Here is a 17310-nt window from a genome sequence, read left to right on the forward strand (position 1 = left end):
GAAATGTTAACAAGTGAGTTTTTGTTTTAATCAGGACATGTGGTGTGGGGCAGTAGACAACAGCTTTCATATCATAGCTATCCATAGATATCAGATACCAGCTACCTTTGCAGGGGCTGCTGTAAGGTAGGGTTGGGGAGGAAGGGGGCCATGTAACTGGACTCAAGGCAGCTAACTCCACAGCCACGGTCCTGGGACAAACTGCTTAACAGTGTTCAGGGAATCTATGTTAATGAAAGCTGGTAATTTGTGAAGTGCTTAAGAGTTTAAAAAGATTTTGCCATCCATGATGAAATTTGATCACCATACTATATCAGTGAGTACATGGGGTGGACATCATCTTTTCTGTGTTATTATTGTCGTTTTTAATTAGAGGAGAGAATTGAGGGTCAGAGACACTAAGTAACTGCTCAGATTACTGAGGTCACTTTCAGACCAGTGCTCTTGTCTGCTTTGGTCAGGTTCCCCCGATTAAGGTGCTCAGACCAGTTTAGAAGCACGTTTCCAGCTCATCCCAAACCTACCACTTAGCCCTTGGGCCCCAGCTCCTCTCCCTCAGGGCCATTCCTCTCCCAGGGCTCTGACTTGAGGGCACAGGGCGACATGGCAGTCAGGGAGAGCGGGAGGAAATTGTGGTGAAGCTCTGCTTCTCATGCTGAAGCTCGAAGACCAAGGGGTGAAACCCAAGCCACCACCAGCAGCTTCAGACAAACAGAGACAGGGCTGTAAAAGTTATTCAAACTGACAAACACAATGGTCAGGTTGAAATGCAGTCAGGAAGTTGACATGTGGTGAATATTGGGGATGTTTTATGAAGTGAAAAAGAAAGTAACCCCAGAACCAGATAATTCTAGTCATTTTTCTGTCTGAGTTGTAATTGATGAGTCCCTCATCGATACTCCTGTTGTTTTTACCCAAATAAATAATGCCACTGAAAGCAGTTTGATGGGATACGAGAGTACTGCTAAAACAGGGGAAATCTGTGACAGCAGAAGTGGTGGGAGGTCAGGAATTTTTAAAAGGCACCGTTAGAGAAACCATGTGGTTTGGGGTATGTTCCTAAGGTAAGGCAGTGGCCCTTACCCAGGAAATTCTTTTGACTGATAAATCATATTTTATTTTTATATGACCCAAGTTTATTAAACTCATTTTATATATCAAATAAGTTTAGGATCGATAAAATGTATTTCTGAAAACTAAGCAGGAAGTGGCAGTCTAGCGGTTAGAGCACAGGATGGAGACCCAGGAGTTCTTTATTTTATTTTCACCTCCTCCACCGCAAGCTCACGACTTAATGTGATCTGGGCAGAAGAGCAAATGATTTTTCTTCTCTTTCTCTCATTGGAAAAACAAAGTAAAACAGAAACAAAAACACAGACTTTTTCACCCTTTTCGAAGCACTTACCCTATTCATGCTTGCTTGCTCCTCTTATTTTCCTTTTTCTCCTTTCCTTTGATTTGTAAGCCAACTCAAATGTCTAGGGGAACCGTGGCAGGGTGTAAGATAGATAGATATTCTTTGTAGGTCTTTTAAGACCACTTCACATTTAAAAGAAAATGTCAAAGACGGGGCAAACCCTAATGAAAAGTTCAAACTATAATTTGACCTTCACTTAGAATAGAAACAGGGTTAAGTGAACAGGATCTTGAGAGCCAAGTATGTGTAAAGTATTCAAAAGAATTTCCTCTGAAATCTCAATAGAAAACTTTCTAAGATTGCCCTAACTCCTAGGTGTGGGATTCTTAGACTCAAGAGAGGAAATAAATATTAGAAAATAACTATGAAATAAAATACTTCCCAGGCTCAAGAATATCCTGGTGTAGTCCATGTCTAAAATTAGGCAAGTAAAACAAGTCATTGAAGAATTACTTTAGATTTTTAAAACCATATTGGAATTAGGAAACATTTTCACAAGAAGATGTGATTTACTTTTTCACTACTTTTCTGTGAGTTTAAATGCCTCATTATTTTCTCCCTCATTAGGTTATAAACTTTTGAGAGCAAGGACTATAGGTTTTATTTATTATTGATTTTCCATAGCTTCTGACAGTGTTGATTGACAGTCTGAAGTGTTTGACTCTCTAAGCTAAAGGATTTTTCCCTGATGGAAGTATGAAAATTTCCTATTTTTCTTAAAAAGAAAATGACATCACAGACATAAATTGATATAGTATCAAAATTATCAGGAATCTAGAACATCAAAGATTTTATTTTATATTTTATAATATTTATTTTATAAAATTCACAATCTTGTTACACAATGAGCGTCTTTAGAATGAGTTGAAAGAACCTCTCTGGCTTTTTAGATTTTAATCTAATCTTTGCTATTTTATATTAACTCCAGTTAAACATGCAATTTTCAAAGTTCTTTTGTTTGTTTGTGACTCTAAGTGCCAAATACACATGACTAGTTATTTGCGTTTAGGGTCTTTATCGAAAATCCTGGACTGGAGGGAGTTTCAGAGACACGGAGACCCTAGGTTGCACTGAGCCTACTGGTTTATTGGATTGTACCCTGTAGCACTTAAATCTCCAGCACAGAATTTGGGATTAACTACTCACAGTTTTACATCCTTATCTATTGCTCATGGGTGGATATTGTTTTCTGAAATAGATGATAAGGTCCCTGAATGTAGCTCTTACAGGATCAGTAGCATGTAACACAACTCTGAAAGGTGAAAGCCATCTCATTTATCCAAGATTTCACAAACCAGAGTACAGCAGCTTGATAAAATATAACAATTTTTTACCTTGTACTAATAAAATTGTGTGGAGTCTGCGTGTGTGAGTAACTAATGATACGTGAGAAGTGACATGCTGAAGACTTCTAGGTACAGAAAAATAAGATTTTGCATTGTGTTTTTAAATGCATCTATTAGTCACTTATTTTAATTGTTAGTCGTGCATTCCCTCACATGAAGAGAAATGCTTTCAAAACATGTTCCTGACTCAATAAGAAAATGTTCAACTCTTACCTTCTGATTTGTCATTAGGAACAGTGTGACCATCACTTATGCGTCACAAGATTGGTAAGCAAAATTAACCTCGAAGAACAAAGTGTTTATGATGCTGAGAGAACAAACACAATTCTCTACAACAAATTGAATGACATTCTAATTAATGTCTCAATGATTCAAGTCACTCGTTGTTGGAAGATAACTATTAAAGTAAACCTTTAGTATCATAAGAAAACTCTTTGCTTTTTCACTCAAAATAGGCTGAGATTCTTTTATGATGACTATAAAATGATTAACTATAGATATAACTTAAATTTTATGGCAACAGGCATGTAATTTTTTTCTCTCATATTATCTCTCTTCCCCTCCAAAAAGGCTCATACTTAATCCAGTGCTTCAGATTTTCTAAAATCTTGTGTCAGCAGCTTTTTCATTAAAGGTTTTAATTAGGTAGCTTTGCAATTTATGGTTCATGAATTTATACTGTGATTGTAGTCATTATTGAATCAAAGACTTTGTGGCCCGTCGTAAATTATTTCCATGTAATATGTTCTTTCCATTTCTCAAGATATTGTCACAGGTAGCCAGACTCTTTCACCCATTTTCCATGAATAAGGATGGCATTTGCTCCTGGCAGCCATTCTGTGACCAAGAGGAGAATCAGCCTGAGAAGCTGACACAATGGCATCAGAGCAAAGAGATGATTGCCCTACCTCTAAACCTCCTTTAACACAAGTAAAATAATTTTATTATTATTTCAGCTTAAGTTTGACTTACAGACAAGAGTAAACTAAGACAATACTCAAAGACTTACAGACAAGAGTAAACTAAGACAATACTCAAAGAAAAAGAGAGTAAAGGGGTAGCACAGAGAAACTACTCAAATTACAATTTTTCCTGAAGTCTTCCATGATTATTGACTAGATTTGACCCAACTTATTCAAAGACAGGAGTTAAGATAAAAGCAATAATCACAGATCAAAGAGACAAACAATAATAACTCCAGAGGTAGTTGCAAGCAAGAGTTGTAGGTTGCTCTAGTGGTGGTCCTGTACTTACCAGCTACTGCTGCTATTGTTAAAACCTTGGATTTCCTCTACAATAGATGAGGTGTATTAAGCTTTATTGTATGAATCAAGTAATTTGTTATCTACTGCATTCAGAATGTGGTTCCTTTGCATCACCAAGAGTTGAAGCAACCTGTTACTTAATTTTGTTTATTTCTACGTGGCTACCTAAGAAGAAAGAGAGAATCATTTCTCAGCCTTCATACAATACTAACAACCACTCAGGTGATCCCCTTAGCTTAGTGCTGAAGATTTTCCTTGCATCATCATTCGACTCATCCAATTAATGGATAACACCTTTGTGCTTTGACGGTTTCTAAGCTAAGTATATGCTTTCTGTTTCCTTCATAGATGGCCAATGGCTGTTGACTATTAACATGTACAACATTCATTTTTTTTTGTCTTCTATTTTTTAGTAAAGTATTTCAATAACTTTTTTTTTAAGGCAGCAGATAGAGCAGTCTGGAATCAGGTTGCCTGGGTTTGAAACCTAGTTTTTACTCACAAACACTTGGACAAGTGGAAATGTTTCTGTGCATTAATTTCCTCAATTGTAAAATAAGGAATAAGTAGAATCTATCTCATAGGATTGCTGGGAGGATATCATGAATAAATATATATAAAGCAATTAGACTAATACCTCACATACCATAAATAATTAGCTATTCATTCATTCAACAAATAACTCATTGAAATCCTAATATGGATAAAGTGTTGTCCTTGGACTTGTGAGAATGCAAAGGTAAAAGAGTCTTTCTCTGCCTTCAAGTAGTTAACTGTCTAGTATGGGAAACAGGGCACAAACATAAATAACAACAATGTCGGATAGTATTAAAAAATCACGTAAGTCTATTATATATGAAGAGGCGACAAGACATAGGTGGGTCAATGCTAGTATTGTTTTTCCCTTGTATTCATGTAATTTACATAGTGTTGCGATTTAGCATTTTTCTGTTGCTATGTAGGTTCTTTGGTCAAAACTTGCTTGCTTGTTTCCTGTTGCCTGTTTTCCTATTTATCCACATAGCAAAGTGGCACAGGGTATTACAAAAGCAAACAAGGATGCTAAAGAAAGTACCAAAACATAGAAAACATATTGTGGCCTTCTCCCTGTTCACTAATTGAGTAGAACTGACCATACCCTCATTTGTGACTCATTGTACCCTGCAAATACTAAATTTGAAAGATCAAAGATCACATTCTGTTGAGTTTTGAATCCTAAGTATCTAATGAAATGTCCCTGATTTCAGGTCAATTAGAATATCACTTTCTCCTGGTCACAGTGATTGGTTCAGAAAAAGGGAAAATCACCCAAATTAGACTCAGAAATTTTCTGCTAGAACAATTGTTGAAAGATTCATTCTGTCTACTCATTTTGCCAAGCTGTTGGAATATGAGATGGAGTTGCCAACAACCATCTTGCTGCCACCTGGAGAAAGTCTGAGAAGGAAGTAGAGGAGAGGCAAGAGAGAGGGAGAAAACTGACAACACTGAAACGCTGGATTTGGCTGGGCTTGACCCACTAGTTGGCCTTCTCAGTTAAAAAGTAAATACACTCCTTCTTTGTTTAAAACCAGTTTGGATAAGGATGCTGTTTGCTCACTACAAGACCCAGAGTATGTGTTATTCTTATTATTCACAGGATTTTTTGTCAGTAAATATTTCTAAAACATAGTCTTAGTCTTTGAATAGTTATGCAAATGAAACAGTCATCAACATTTCCATCACCCCATCCCAACCACATTTCTCAACTTTGTTATTTGCATAGAGCTTTGCACTTTACAAAGTATTTCTTCTCTCACGCTGGATCCTAATTACAATCCAATCATCAAGTAGGGAAGCATTAATACTTTATGTGCAAAAAACTTAAGGCTTTGATCAGTTAAGTAACTTGCCTAGCTTAATTCATTTAGCAGATAAATACCTGTTTTCAAAAGCTTAATTTTCCATCATAAAAATAAATGTGTATTGACTTAGTCTTATAAGTCTTATATGAAGCAACAGACCCAGATTTACCCTCTCAAGTTAAACAACTGGAAAACCTGGGTGTGGGGGGAATATACACGGTTGACAACCTGGGGGTTAGTGGTCTCAACTACCTGCCCAGTCGAAAATCCACGTGTAACTTTACAGTCAGCCCTTTGTATCCATGATTTCATATGTATCTACAGATTCAACCATCCACGGGCTGTGCAGTACTGTAGTATTTATTGAAAAAAATCCATGTATAAGTGGACTCCCGCAGTTGAAGCCCATGTTGTTCAAGGGTCAACTGAATATATACAGAGAGATAGATAGATGATAGATAGATAGATAGATAGATAGATAGATAGATAGATAGATAGATAGATATAGAAAGTTTCAATAATTTTCAGGCAGCACAACCAGAGAGCTATAATCTCTGAGAGAAGAGAAACAAATAAGATGAAGCATACAGTCATTCAAGCCTAATGCCTGGAGCTCTTTCCAGGCTGCGAATCAGGGAAGAAAAATACAAAGTGCCTTACAGCCTTTCTGAGTTGAGAAAACAGTTCAGGGAGGCCAGAAAGGAGGGTATTTCAGTGAAAGACTGCTCCCTGCACAAAGACAAAGCTCCAAAGATCTGCAGAGGAAACCTTCTGTTTCTGGCTGAGTACTAATCAGTGCCAGTTGAGAGAAAATAATCCAAGTTCAGAGAAAAAGCCACCAGAAAGCAGTAGGTAGAGCAATTCCTGATGCTCACATCCATCTGAGAGTAGTCTGAGTTCCCACCAGCCAGAGTGGGAAGACATTAGATTACAATAATAGGGTAGAATCCTCGATAGGGTTATGCACTGGTGGTGGACTGAATTAGCCCTAGACCAAAGGATCCTCTGCTTCCATTCTAGAAAAGTTTAAAAGCAAGTCTCAGCATGATCTAATCGATTTTAAGTAACCTAACTGCACACCAAAGCAAAATTCAACCCTATTTAAAGGAATACAATATGGTCCAACTACGAACAATAGAGAATTTACACCGTCCAACATCCATTAAAAATAAAAATTACCAGACATGCAAATGTGCAGGAAAATATCATTTCTAACCAGGAGAAAATCAATCAAAAAATAAAACTGTCCTAGAAATGACGGAGATAAAGGAATTACCAGAAAAGCACATTGAAATAGTTATATGTTCCATATGTTTATGGAGGTAGACAAAAACATGAGCGTGATGAAAAGAAAAATTAAAGATATGAAAAAGACCACTTCTAAAGATGAAAAATAAAAATTAAATGGAAAATAATTTAGATGAAATTGGCATTATATTAGTCACTGCATAAAAAATACAGTAATAGACTCTTGAAAAAAATTATTGAAGTAGTAGAAACTATTAAGGCATGTTAAGTGAAACTACCCAAAATGCAACACAGAAAAAAAGATCAGTGACCTATAAGACAAAAACAAGCAGTCTAATACATGTGTAATTAGATTTCAAGCGAGGTGAGAGAAAGGAATAGAAAAAATATTTGAAGAAATAATGCTATTTTTAAAAATGTGATCTAAATAATCTGCCTACCAATATAAGAAGTATAAAGAATCTCAAGGAAAATAAATGTATGTGGTATACACACACACACACACACACACACACACACACACACACACAGGAAAATTACTCAGCCATAAAAAAGAATGAAATCTTGCCATTTGCTACAACATGCATGGACCTAGAGGGTATTATTCTGAGTGAAATAAGTCAGACAGAGAAAGACAAATGCTGTATGATTTCACTTATATGTGGACCTGAAAAACAAAACCAATGAACCAACATAACAAAACAGAAGCAGAGTTACAGATACAGAGAACAAACAGGTGGTTGCCAGAGGGGAGGGGGCTGAGAGGAGGGAGATTAATAGGTACAAACTTGCAGTTCCAAAATAAATGAGTCATGGGTATGAAATGTACAGTGTGGGGAATATAGTCAATAACTATATACTATCTTTGTATGATAACATATTGTAACTAGACTTTTGTGGTGATCATTTTGAAATGTATAGAAATATCTGATCACTGTGTTGTGTAACAGAAACTAACACAGTGCTGTAGGTCAATTATACTTCAAAAAAAACAGATGAACTCACAGAAAAAGAGATCAGATTTATGGTTAGCAGAGGCAGAGATTGGGCGGAAGAGAACTGGACGGAGGCTGTCAAAAGGTACAAGCTTCCAGTTATAAGGAAAATAAGCACTAGAGATGTAATGTACTACATGATAAATATAATGAACACTGCTGTGTGTTACATATGAAAGTTGTTCAGAGAGGAAACCCTAAGAGATCTCTCATCACAAGGAAAAAAATTTTCCCGTTTAGTTTTCTGTCAATATGAGATGATCACTAAGCTTATTGTGATAATCACTTCATGATGTATGTAAATCAAACCATTATGCCGTACACCTTGAACTTATACAGTGCTGTATGTCAATTATATCTCAATAAAACTGGGGAAAAAATGAACACTAATTTATGTAAAATGTTTGTTGTGTTTAAGGCAAAAGCTCAAAGATTGGGAATACATCTCTTCCTGATAAAATGTATTGTCATTTTTGGAAATGTTTGTATTCTCTACCTTTGCTAGAAGGTTTTTCTAATCACCAAGGCTAGTGATTTATCTGAGTATAATGCAAGACGTCTTCTCTAATATCATTAGATGGTATCAGTCCATTATATGGTCTCCCTATGTTATTATATGGTTTGTCATAGTTACTGCCTTTAATATTTAGACCTATGGGTATAAGAGAAAGATTATTCTCTTCTGTCTGGATCAACACTCATTAAACTAGCCTTTACCTCTGATCACAATAATAATACATATCTAATATTTTAAAAGTCCGTAGAGATACTCACACAGGAATAATAGTTTCTTCTGGAGAAACGAATGGAACAGCTGAGGCTATAGGGTAATTTCATTTCATTGTTATACTTTGTTTCTGTTTTTTTATGTAAGAATGTATTTATGTATCATTTTATAATTAAAAATGTAAAATAAAAAGGAAATTTAAAATTTGAAAAAATATGGTAAAGTAGAAAAATAAATTCTACATATTGCTGTTAATATTTTGTGTATTTTCTTCTAGTAACTTCTATTTTTATAAATGTGTAATTACATATATTTATAAAACTTTGGTTATATTCTTTCAATTCACTTTCTCATGGTTATATCGAATTCATTCACTGATCATAATTTATTTAACCATACTTCTATTGCTGAATATTTTTATGGCAGCGTAAACAATGTTACAAAGAACAAAATGAGCATAAATCTTTTTTAATATACCAGATTTTTTTCTTAGAGTACATTCCTACACGTGAACTTGCTGGCTCAACTGTGTATTTTTAAGGCTTTTGTTATATCATACCCATATTGCTCTCTAAAAAGCTGTTATCCTGTTGTCCTCATTTCCCACCACCCTTGCCAAAACTGAATATGATCATTTTTTTCACCTTTGTCAGTGTTACATGTGAAAAATCATTTCTTCAATTTTTTTTTTGTGATGTAGACACTTTCTTGTGTTGTTCATAATTTGTATGGTGAGTAGCCAGTTATTTTCTTTTATCAATTTTCCTCTTATTAATGTACCTTATTAATTTATAAATTTCTTCATAAATAAGAACAGTTCTCTATTTTTACTTCATTTTTAAATTTTTACTAGTTTACCATTACTTTATGACATTTTATGAAAACAGTTTTTCATTTTTATGTACTTGAATATATTAACGTTTAAATTTTTGATTATTTACATTGGGTATCTACCAAGAATCAGATTTATCTTCATCTATACATTATTATTTTATGAATTTAAAACTATATCCTCTTTAACATTTTAATCCATCTGCAGTTTTTAAAATTATTATGAGGTGGGCTTCCCTGGTGGCGCAGTGGTTGAGAATCCGCCTGCCCATGCAGGGGACACGGATTCGTGCCCCGGTCCGGGAGGATCCCACATGCGGCAGAGCGGCTGGGCCCGTGAGCCATGGCCGCTTGAGCCTGCGCATCTGGAGGCTGTGTTCCGCAACGGGAGAGGCCGCAGCAGTGAAAGGCCCGCGTACCGCAAAAAAAAAGAAAAAATATATATATATATATTATGAGATAAAAATTTCTAATTAATTCAACAAATTATGCCATCCTTCTTCCCAATTAATTAAGCCATTCTTTCTCACTAATGAAAATGGATTCTTTATTATATTAGAAAACACATTTTTTTTTTCCTGGTTATCTAGGGCTATTTATTCATCACTCTTACTTGACTTATATATGCAAAGTAATACATTTGTGTTCAAATATGGCATGAATTTCAAATTTTTGTCACAAGATGTTCTCGAAGTAGCAACAATTTGGCTGAGTAAAATGATGAGTGTGTCTTGGGTCACTTTATCAGTTTTCTATTCCCTTCCATTAATTCATGTGTCCTTACACTAGTACCACACCAGAATCATTATTATACTTTGGATAACATGATATATAATTTTGAGAGCTCTCCTCATTATTTATTCTTTCATTGCCTTGTTTGTTTGCTTATTTTCACTTATTTATTCTTCCATAGAGGCTTTAGAATCCATTTTATTGTAATTGCTTTAAATTTGTACATTTATTTGGGGAAACTTACACCTTTATAATATTTGCATTCAGGAACATGACATACATCTGTATATAATCAAACCTAATTATATGTTTCTCAATAAAATTTTATACATATAGATACTCTCAATTTAATTGAGTTTATTCTTAGGTGTAATTTTATGTCTGTTTAAAAATGTATTTTCTTTTGTCATTTTATTATTCTAAATGGACTATTATTGGTAATTACCCCAGTGAGACTATCTTTGAAACCTCAAAATAGGTCAGAATTATTTTCATATAAGGGGGTCACTAATCCATTCTTATCAGGAAGAGATGGCTACCATAAAGGAAATAGATAGCAGAAAATACAATGTGACGAACTTGGAGGTGTTGTTCAGTCTGAAGGGAATAGACACTCATGAGCTTCAACAACTGTTGTTATTTAGGACTCTGCTTGGGCTCCTGATTTCACAAGAGAAGATAGAAATCTGGTTTTTAAAATAAGTTCAGAGTTTCTGAGGATACATGAAAAATGATAGGAGCACTCTAAGAAAGTTAAACATACGAAAGTAGTAAGAGCCTAGTGAAAAAAGAGAAGTTTTGTAATACATTAATTTACTTACTCCAAAAATGTTTATAGAACACTTATTATGTGTCATATTTTGTGGAGAAAAATGATAAATGTGTTAGTCAGCTTGAGCTGATATAACAGATGGTATACACTAGATGGTTATACACTGGATAAACATTTATTTCTCACAGTTCTGGAGTCTGGAAAGTCCAAGAACAAGACACCAGCAGCTCTGGCATCTAATGAGCTTCCCTGGTTGGCAATACTCCATGTGTTATCATTCCATGTGAACTGTCAGACATCAATGCCAGGAAAGTAACACATCTATGACTCCACAAGAAGAAGACAATGGGAGCTCCACATTTGATACTTTTCCTGGACTCTGACTTATGCCCTTCTTCCCTTGGTTGGTTTTAAATCTGTATCCTTTCCATGTAATAAATTGTAAGCATGAAGATAATCACTTTCAGTGAGTTCTGAGACCCTTCTTGCAAATTATTAAACTTGAGGGTGCTCTCTTATGTTTCCCTTAAACTTTTTCAGCTGGCTTAAACTCTCATACTGGTCATTTAGGTTAACATTCTAAATTACTTGACCCTTAACCCCTTAACACACACACACACACACACACACACACACACACACACACACACAGAAAAGGTATCAAATAGAGTTTTTCAGTTTTCAGTGATATAGAGAGAAAAGCCATCAAGAAAATATTGTATCTCTACTTGAAGCCATTTTTGTTAATGACGTGGAGAAAGTAATTCTCTGAAGGTAAAATTTTTCCAGAATTTTAATCCAATTAACTCTAATGAATTGATTAGAGTTAGATCAAAATGACAATCATGATTATAAGAATACCTAGTATTCTACATGTTCTAAATAAGGCCCGCTCAATGTGCTAAAATCACTTACAACTGAAAAGACAGAACCATGTGGTAATCTTGGAAAATCACAGAAAAGTGCCAAATCTAGTTTCAAAAATGGATAAGGGAAAGAATTTTATAATTGTGCATAGATATATATCTATGGTAAAGTAAAAAGAGATCAGATTTCGCTTTGATTGATAGTGAACGAGTTTTCCTAACTGATTCTTGGGAAGGACACTAGTCTGTAGTTTAGGTTCACTAATGACAATCTAATTCAGTATACAAACATCTCTCTGTTTGAAATCTGGGGCTGCTCTGAGAGAAATCTGATTCTAATCCAAATGACTCAGATAACACCTCTACACAATAGTTCAAAATGATAAACTGGGTAACATTGAGAAGGTGATTAAAGAAGATGAAGTAAAATGGGTAGCCATTTTTAACATGGATGAAACAAGTTTTGGGGACAAGAGAGTATCCTTCAAATATCTGAACAGTCATTAATCAGAAACATGCATACTTCCACCTACATGGCAATGATGGGTGGAACCAATTCCAGGGTGCAATGAGCTCAATGTAACTAGAACTTTCTAATAACCATAGCCGCCCAAGGGTGGAATGAACAAACAGGCATCCTTCAGGGAAGGGTGGGGAAGCATTTGTCTAAGCATATGATGGGGACTTTGTATAGAACAATTAATATGGTCAAGCGGATTTTAATTAAGTAAGCTTTTAAATAAATGATCTTTAAAGTGGTTTTTTAAATGCGTCACCTCTAATCACCATCAAAACTTCAGATTTCATATCTTCAGATTTGTTTTCCTAGCCCAGGACAATTTAGGAGTAGTAAATTGGGGGGACGTAGTTACCAGAAATTATATAACTTTTATTGAACTCCTAATATGTTTTTTACATGTATTATTTAATTTATTCTTTCTTAATAGCAGAAAAAGTCTACTATTAAGCCAACTTTGTAATAAGAGAGATAAGGTCAGGCATTGAAATAACCAACCCAAGGTCAAACAGCTAGTAAGTAAAAGAGTACACATTCTGACCAACCCAGATTTCTCTACTTCTAATGGTCATGTTATTTCTCAAACCACTTCTTTCTAGTGGCAGGAGATGAGAGCCAACAAAAAGCCAGTGAAGGAATGAGAGATTTCTTATAAATCAGACCCAATATCTTACAAACCACAGCTGTCTGGGGCCATTTAGTGTGGGTACGAACAGCCTCTCCTATTTCAAAAAGCTCTTGAATGTGTTACTGATGAGTGCAACAATTAATTTATTTTCATATACATGCTCCACATTATCAAGAAAATATAATGGTGCATTCAGTATGCTATGTCTAGGAAGATCAATGCCATTGCCATTTTTAAGAAAAAAGTTTTCTGTAAAATGTTCCATTGCTTCATAAAATTACATTGACTGAGGTTTGCATAAAAATCACCTAATCTGTTTTGTGATGGAGTTCAGAAGTTTGCCTGAATCAGCTGTAGACAATACAAGCATGTGATGATGTTATCAGGATTGTTTGGTTTCAAGTGCCAGAAATTCAATGGGAACCAGCTTACATGATGAGGGAAACTTATGAGAAGACTACGTTTCTAACTTCAGGAAGGTACAACTAAGCTTCAGAGATAAGTGAACAAAGCAATCAATCTTCCCCAGGAGCCCCTCTTTCATCTTTTGTCTTTCTATTCACCTTGGCCTCTCCGGTTGTCATCTTCTTCCACTGCAGACCGGATTCCTCCATGTTGTGGATGACGGCCACCAGGAGTACCTTAGCATTACCTCTTGGAGCTCCCATCGTGTAAATTCCAGGGAATATAGCTTAGTTTTATTTGAAAATCATGGATTGAGACCCTATTACTTCGTTTAGGTCAGGTATCTAACAATGAGTCAATCAGCTTTGTCCATGAGAAGGAGTTCACATAAATCAAAAAGGTCTCTGAGGGACCAACCTCAATATTAAGGCCATTGGTCCTGTAGGCAAGCAAATTATAAGCCAGGGAGACACCACAATTAGCATCTATTAAATCTGGCCCTCGGGTGAATTAAAAATTTTTAGGAAAATTCTACCAAACTATGAACAAATTTTAAACATAAAACGTTGGGTACTTAATGGAATAAGGTTCAGTTATCTAGAAAATGTATTTATTTGGGGCATTTCACTGTTTAATGATATGGGACAAAACAAATAATCAAAGCCTTTTGCCAATGGTGTCTTAGCAATAACAGAGCATTAAGTTGCTAAACCAATCAGGTGGCCTAGAAAACAAAGCCCTTTCAGATGTGATTGAAGTCCTAGAGAAAAATGGAGTCCTTGATAGAATGACATTTTTGTAAAATATTCCAAGGACCTTTTCCTCTTCTAGGTCAATTGCTCTGAAGCATTCGTTTATAAGTTGAAGTGAACATGGATAATATTATTCTCCTATCCTGAGGTCAAAGGCAAAACTCGGTGAGAGCAATACATGGAAATGTACATTAATCATTAGAGGAGGCTTAAAAGTGTATGCTCCAATGATATGGCTACACAGATACAGTTCTCAGCTGGAAAACTATTTATGTGAAAATTCAAGGAGCTGCCACTAAGAGAGAGTTTATGCCGAAGGCAAATTGTCAAATCTGAAATGTAAGGCCTAAAAGCTGGTCTTGGACAGATTTAAAAAAAAACACAGCAAATAGACTGCATTGTTGTAGGCTAAAGCTCATTTTCAGAAATACATTGCTCGGCACTAAAGTGGACAGTCTAATCAGTTCCTCTGCAGAAACAGCAAGATTTTTACAAATGAACGAAAATCTACAAAGATGAAGCTGTGACTGGAAAATTTGATCCACATGGCTGTATTTTTAGATCTGTCAAAGACTGACCACCGTTTGCAGTTTTTCTAGCAATAGCTTAATGTAAAATTAGCCTATACGTAGCATTTCTACGTTTCATGGAGTTATGCTATATATTATACCTTATCTACTATTTGTAGAAAGGTCAAATATGCCCTTTATTCATTGCAAATACTCCTTCTTTTTAAGCAATGCAAATGGTAATTAGCCTACTCGGCATACATTTTGTGTAGGATTCTGGTTAATTAACTTAAAATCCTCACCTGTGATAAGAAAGTTTGGTGGAAATTTACTGAGGATGGAATGTACTATTTTGTTACCTTCAAAAATATCTAAAGGGTAAAGAGATGGTGAACATATGGGGAAATTCTCACCACTGGAATCCAAACAGGAAGATTTCTTATTTATTCAACAGTATGTGGGAAAATCTTGAGTGTGGAAAAATAGTGACTTCTCCATATTTAAAACTGACACAACCTGCTTGTTTTCACAGGCGTATCGTTATTATTTCACAGATAAGTGAGTATATAAGTGTGTCAACACATATATACATGTGTGTGGGTAAGTAACATGGTGAGCAGGGGAGAAAAGCTCTAGAGTAAAACCATTACCCTATTTTAAACTAGGCTTTTACTAAACCTATTATTGGCAATTTAGTTGACAATCATATTGCTGTGTGATATTCAAATGTCAAATGCATATCTTATTTTCAGCTAAGACCGTTAACATCATTCCTTGTCAAATGCACTGAAATATGGCTAGGTCTAGCTCTGATTAGATAAGGGACCTCATGCTGCTGTTAGCAAATCCAACCCCAGGGATTGATTCCCAAGCTGGGGGAAACGGCAAAGTTATTATTGCTGATGGTGCCAAAGCTAACAGGTTTCACATGTCCTTCATGAACATATGGCTACAGCCCCAACAGTGACACCGTGAAAAGTCATTTGTTCAAGTGTCCTAGAATCCTTGCTGAAAACAAAGGTGAAAAACATAAATTTTAAATACCCACCCAACATGGCAGTGTGTTCAACTCATTGTAGGTTGCCTGGTTCACTGCACTTACTAAAATCATATGAAAAATAATCCTTTATGCATGTGCAGGAGTTTGTCTCATTAGAGAGACCATATAACATGTACGTTAGAATCCAAGTCAGGGGTTTGAGTCTGGGCTCTGGGCAATTCTAGCTATTTGACTTTAGCAACGTTCTCAATTTCTCTGAACATCGATTCTTCTACACAGTTGCAATAATTGTGAAAATTAAATGAAATAGTGTATGACCAGTAAATGGTAGCTCCTCCTGTCATGTTATTTAACCTTTCTCAACTTCATGAAATGTGTAGGGTACACATCACAGTCTTGTTCTAGATCAAGAAACAGACACCCCCGAAGGAGAGTGGCTTGTCCAGCATCACATGGCTAAGAAGAGTGAAAGAGAATCAAGCTCAGGTCTCCTGATTTGAAATCCAGTATTTTTAAAGTGTCTGTGGAGGAACAGAAACCCTGGAAATTAGACTGTAGTTAAGGTACTGCTATACTTACAGAGGCAAAGTGAAATAGTGGATTGGTCCAATTACCTCCATAATTCAAGCCCAAAAGTACCAAAACACTTTTATGTAGTATGTCTGAATATTTCAGGCCAAATATCTGAATAATTGTCCAATTATTCATATCATTTTGAATATATGTATAAATCTGGTCTTTTTTGTGGAGGAGGGGACCAGGGTAGGCTCTGAATCATGTCTCCAATCTTTCCAATGTAAATAGAGTATTACTTTTCATTTCCCCCTTCTAATTTGTTTCAAAATCCAGTGGCTTTTTTCTTTTTTATTAAATCGGAGATTGTGGATAAATGGGAAAATCTTTACTGAAATATGGTACTTCCAACTGTAATTTTGGTTTGAAATAGGCTGCTTACAAGCACAACTTCATACAAGAGTGACAAGCCATGGCCTTCGTGGGTGTTTATTGGGGGTGGGGCAGAGTTCAAAATCCTTTCAGCTTTTATTCTAAGCACGGAATCAAATTCTGACCCTGGAGAAAATGTTTCGACTCAGTTAAAATGGCTTATATCCAAATTAGTCCAAGACAATTCTGCTATCAGAAGTGGACCAAAATTACAGTTATTTGAAACTAAAAGAAACCCACCCCCTCTTCTTTTTTCTGACATTTACTAACCGTATACCTGTTTCAAGGTAGAATTAAATTCTCTGATCATATTTCCTTAACTACAGCCCTGAAGCGAACATAATAACAGCATTAAAATAGAAATTAGTATAGTTTAGAAAAAATGAATGGAAGTTTCTTTAGCTATAGAAATACACATCAATTAAAATAGACTGGGCATAGTAAAATCGAGTGTCTGTACTAAAAAGAAAAAAAAAACTGTCAGCCTATCATCTTTTATGTTTTGTAATAA

At 35.5% G+C, this 17310-nt stretch overlaps 1 long non-coding RNA gene across 2 annotated transcripts in view; it reads right to left on the reverse strand.

Moving 5' to 3' along the window:
* The window catches only part of LOC137224888 (uncharacterized), a 69600-nt gene that overhangs the window by 25707 nt on the left and 26583 nt on the right, over positions 1–17310 (reverse strand). The window lies entirely within an intron of this gene.

This window comes from Pseudorca crassidens, chromosome 5 (genome assembly GCF_039906515.1).
Source record: "Pseudorca crassidens isolate mPseCra1 chromosome 5, mPseCra1.hap1, whole genome shotgun sequence".
NCBI lineage: Eukaryota > Metazoa > Chordata > Mammalia > Artiodactyla > Delphinidae > Pseudorca > Pseudorca crassidens.